Source organism: Vicia villosa, unplaced genomic scaffold (assembly GCF_029867415.1).
Source record: "Vicia villosa cultivar HV-30 ecotype Madison, WI unplaced genomic scaffold, Vvil1.0 ctg.000488F_1_1, whole genome shotgun sequence".
NCBI classification, from domain to species: Eukaryota; Viridiplantae; Streptophyta; class Magnoliopsida; order Fabales; family Fabaceae; genus Vicia; species Vicia villosa.
The window spans coordinates 822,570-828,438 of record NW_026705237.1 but is presented as its reverse complement, the minus strand read 5'-3'; the positions used below and the strand labels follow the sequence as shown (position 1 = coordinate 828,438).

Below are 5,869 nucleotides of genomic sequence, written 5' to 3'. Positions count from 1 at the left end.
TTTACCCCTAGAGCCCCTAATACGGTCTTCCAATATTGCCCTCACTTACTCTTCACAAATGACCACTCTTACCTTTAATATCTCTAACACTGATATTATTTTATTTTACTAATTAAAATAACTCCACTTATTATTCTAATTATTCTAAAATACGCCAAAATTCATCAATACACAAAAGCATCACGCAAATCACCGCGACATCACATGAATCATCAAGACATCACATTAGTCATCATAATCTCAAACATCACAGATCATCACAAACCATAATAAGGACTCAACATATCATCATGTTTTCAATACTTCAGAATGACTCATAGATTCACGCTGAAATAATTAAATAAATAATTAGTCTAGAATTTAGGGTGTTACAACTCTCCCCCACTTTGAATATTTTCGTCCTCGAAAATATATTTCAAATGAAAAGTTCCGGATAGTATTCCTTCATCTGACTCTCCAGTTCCTTGATAATATTTCCCTAGTCGATCCTCAAAATCAATCTGACATAACCAACAGAAAGCATATCTCATGCATTCAATCTCAGCTCTTACGTCGCATTTGACCACCCCAAAGGTGTACCACTCGCTATATCTCCAACAGGTTAACGAAAATGAAACGTCGAGGTACAACCCATACAATGCGCCCAATAACTGAATAATATAATTACACAACCATGGTATGACCACACCTGATCAACACTGCAGTAATGCATTCCATCTATCAAACGTACCGACCTTAAATATACTTTCCCATCTGAGCGATGAAATAATACTTACACTTTTCACCAACAGCTTCCTTCAAGAAACTCAATAATCATATTCCTATGCCATTGAATTTCAACTATCTGGCTCCTCTCAAGTCAAACCAGCAATTATCCAACACGTTAGATTCCGCTTTTGCTGCACTATTCTGATTACTCATTACAATCATCATCACCAAATTAGGTTTCTTAGTTTTACCCAATTCCGACTCTCTTTACTCATTCGTTTAAAATCCTCCTTCACAATACATGGTACTAATTTACCACTTAGCAATACTTACACGCACTCAAAAACAAATTCCTGAGTTACTACCTCTATTAAAGCATTCCCACCATCGGAACGAGTACATACAAGTAGTTAAAATCACACTCTTCAGCCTCAATATACCATTGCTTACAAATCCCATGACATCTTTTGCATCCAAATATAATTCCACTCGGAATCTCAACGAAGTCTTCCTCACATCAATAGGTGTTAGAACTTCAGTACAATTCTTCTTTTATATATGTCGTTGCTTTGGCATCATAAATACGACTTCAACCGTTCTAAAGTTTATTTCACCTTTACTACTAATTGACTTCCCACTAAAATCCTTCGGTACTCAAATCATCTTTATTACCGAACATCTCATCAACTTATTCATCAATAACAAGTTCTACTCAATTTCAATTCCAAACCATCGCGGTGGTAGCCATTCCTATTCAACAAGTTTCATGTTTCCTTAAACGTCTTCATAATCTCTCCTCATAGGATCACTCTAATGTATTTATAACTCTCCCATAAGGTAGAACATAATCTCTCCTCTTCGTAGGTTCAAACGGCACATTAATCCGACACTCGGAACTCAAAATATGAATTTTCCAATATCATCTGAAATGCAACATCGACATCATGCAGCGACACTCTATACGATATCTCCAAAACTCCTCAAATGGTACATTTAATTCCTAAAATTGCCTCTCAAAAAACCTTTCAATTATTTCTTCCATTCGTTCAACTATGACACTAACATCCCGTGCAGTACCAACAAACAAGTCTAGTTCTAAGAACAAGTGTAACTGCAACTTCACCTCTTTCCAACATCATCCTGTCACAATTAAATATGTTACAGCTGCTGCAACCATTTTTATAACAAAGTTCATCTCGTTAGCTTTTCGACGCTTCAAATGGAACTCAAATTGGATGTCCAGAACTCCAGTTATGAATTTTCGAAGTTTCATAACGATTCAGCAATTTTCCTGCGTTTTGCTTACGGAAATTCCGCTCCAAAACTCATCCTCTTCAAATTAATCACATTCTTAACATCCCCTTATCATATCTCTTCGCTTCCAAACTTCTTATAACTTGAACAACACATTTCATCGCCGAAGTTCGATTTCTGAAACATCACGACAGCACCCCTCTTTGCAAACTTGCAACTGAATCTCTTTCGAGAAGCAAGGCTTCTCCCCAATTTTTCTCAAACCAACTCCTACAACAAAACAAACAAGTACCAACAATGATTCACTCACATGTCGCGTACCAAGGGATAACACGCCGACAGTATTCAACTATCGTGCAACTCAACTGACTCGGCACTTGGCCAGACGGACCGACCTGCTCTGATACCTCTATTGTAACACCCTTCTAAATATCCCGAATAACATAGCGCATAATCAGAGTTAAACATGAATTCAAGGGCATCACAATTTAAAACAATTATACATTCCAGGTGTAATCATGCTCTACTGATAAAACAACATATAATTAATTCAAACTCATGTTTTATCACAGCGGAAAATCAATAATATTTGGATACTCCATGAAACATCATTCATAAGGATCCAAGCCTTTTTATTCCAACAAAAGAGAATTATCCAAACCAAATAATAAAAAAATAAAAGAGTATGATAACTCTAAAAACATGCGTTCCGAGTGTTACAAGTATTCAGAGCATGACAACAACACCTAATTATTAGACTAAACGATAACTTCCTTAAAAGCCATCCTCACCAAACATCTAAGCCACTTAGCTTCAATCTGAAAAAATAAGAGTAAGGGTGAGACTACATCACAATTTAATAACATTATAAATCGTTAGATATAGAATTCATGAGCAATTATCCACCCTACTTAGCATATTCAGATTAATCAATTCATGCCAATCACAAGCACAAGTCAAGAGTATGCACCAATAACACAACACAATCATAACACTGGATTTCATCCTGACATGTCACAATTTATACAAAGACTATGCAAACTCTTATGCATGTGGTACCAAACATGGGATTAACCCATCCGGCTGATCTACTCCTCACCAAGATATAGCCCAACCGGCACAAATTCCACACAATGGGAATTATGCCCACCATTTGATCCACAACATCATCGGGATCCATCACCAAAATGCGTATGAATGAATGCACACATATGTCATACTTACCACATCACCGATCCGATGAATAACATCGTCTCACATAACTCAACATAGTTATCACCAACAAGTATGTACATGTATCATGCATCATTCAAAACAAATCAATCATCATCATACGATAAAAACAATCACCACTTGATCACGTTATACACGCATTATCAACATTATAATCATGTTGTCGGAACATCACCACTGGATCAAAATGAACAATGTCAATCACCAATAACTCACCAAAAGTAACACAGAACGATATATTCGGTTTCAACACCATCTACAATTATACCATATATAAATCACACCACATATAATGTCAAAATCACAGTTATATCATTACAACATCACCACATTGTCACATTAACCAATTCATGCACACAATGTACAAAACATGCCATAAACGAAATAGATCGAGCTTTTCAAAATAAAATCAAGTTATTTTTGTTTTATTTATTTTATATGGTAGAGTATTTAATTTAAGAAACAACATCCAAAACGGCGTCTAAAACGGACTTACGGTTTGAAAATTAGAAGTTTTTAAAGTTAAGTAAAATTTAAGAAAATCTGTGGAACCTGGTTCCTCCCCGTGTGGATACGGGTTCCTGAAACCCATAATTTCCTCGCTTCGGATTTTTACTATGGGAACAAGGTTCCTCCCACCTAGGAACCGGTTCCTGACGCTGCTGAAGCAGAGAAACTCCAATTTTATGACTTTTCTTCATTCCTACTTTCACTATCAACACCAAATACGAACCCACACATTATAGTGACCAATTTTCATCAGTTTTCATGATTCTAACACAACAACAATGCAAAATAACTATCATCCATCAATTATAACAAACCAATTGCATCATATTCATCAAATTGGGCATGTCAGTGTCAGAATCTCAAAAACCCTAATATCCTAAATAGAGGTCCAAACTCTTAATCTATTCTACCATCATCAACACTATAATACTAGTTAATAAAGAATAGTCACCCCTTACCATGATTCGTGGTTGGATTATATTCCTCTTCGCGTTCTCTCTACGTTTTCCTCCATGTTCTTCGTGCCATAGCTCTCTCCCTTTGCCTATTCACAAAACTTTGATCGTACAGAATGATTCCCTCTTTCCTCTTTTCTCTTTTTACCCCTAGGACCCCTAATATGGTCTTCCCATATTGTCCTCATTTACTCTTCACAAATGACCACTCTTACCCTTAATATCTCTAACACTGATATTATTTTATTTTACTAATTAAAATAATTCCACTTATTATTCTAATTATTCTAAAATACGCCAAAATTCATCAATACACATAAGCATCACGCAAATCACCACGACATCACATGAATCATCAAGACATCACATAAGTCATCATAATCTCAAACATCACAAATCATCAAAAACCATAATAAGGACTCAACATATCATCACGTTTTCAATACTTCAGAATGACTCATAGATTCACGCTAAATAATTAAATAAATAATTAGTCTAGAATTCGTGGTGTTACACCACCTGCGATTGAGGTAAACAACTTCGAACTAAAACCTTTGCTGGTGCAAGCTGTCCAGCAGAACCAATTCTCTGGAATTCCTGCAGACAATCCAAATCTCCATTTATCTGTGTTTGTGCAATACGCCGACACTATCTAAGCTAACAATGTCAGTCCCGAAGCAATTCTACTACGTCTTTTTCCTTTCTCCTTGAGAGATAGAGCTAGAGCGTGGCTTCAGTCTTTACCCTCTAACTCCATAACAACCAGGGACGAGTTGAAGAGAGTTTTCTTAGCGAGATATTTCCCGCCTAGTAAAACCGCTATGCTAAGAGGTCAAATCAATGGATTTACCCAAAAAGACAATGAATCACTCTTGGAAGCCTGGGAGCGATATAAAGATATGTTAAGACTTTGTCCTCATCATGGACTTGAGCCATGGGTGATCATCCATACTTTCTATGGTGGTCTATTATATAACACTAAAATGACTATAGATGCTGCTGCCGGCGGAGCTCTAATGGACAAACCTCATGATGAAGCCTATAACCTCATAGAGAACATGGCACAAAACCATTATCAATGGGGAGGAGAACGAACCGCTGTAGAGAAATCCCAAACTAAAGGAGGAATGTACGGAGTCAGTGGTATAGACCGCGTTAACGCCAATGTAGACGCCTTGACTCAAAAGATCGAGAACTTAACCATAACTCTTGCAGCCACTGCGGTTGCTGTAACTCCTAATTGCAAGATATGCGGATTAACTGGACATGTCATTGATGAATGTCAACTGCTGACAGGTGTTCCACCTGATCAAGTGAATTATGCTCAAGGAAACCCTTACTCAAACACGTACAACCCTGGATGGAAGAATCATCCAAACTTTTCGTATAAGAACAACAATGCATTGTACGCACCTGGACAAGCACCTACTGTTCCACCTGGATACCAAAAAGCACCCGTAGCTGCTCCAAACGCCCCTAGGAAGTCGAACCTAGAAATTATGATGGAAAACTTTATAGCTTCCCAACAACAAACTAATAAAGACTTCCTGAATCAAAACATTGACAATAGTGAGTAACTAAAACAATTAGCAAACAAAATAGACGCTTTAGCTACGCATAACAAAATGCTCGAAATGCAAATTTCTCAAGTAGCTCAACAACAAGCGCCTACCGCTGCCCCTGCTGGCACATTTCCTGCTCAACCACAA

The 5,869-nt window shown here is 37.1% G+C and overlaps 1 non-coding gene across 1 annotated transcript; it reads right to left on the bottom strand.

Annotated features, from left to right (window-relative positions):
* Positions 1 to 4,981: 4,981 nt before the first annotated feature.
* On the bottom strand, positions 4,982 to 5,088 carry LOC131628897 (small nucleolar RNA R71). The gene has a single exon (XR_009291915.1). It is a non-coding gene; the product is annotated as a small nucleolar RNA R71 (small nucleolar RNA).
* Between the last annotated feature and the right edge of the window lie 781 nt (positions 5,089 to 5,869).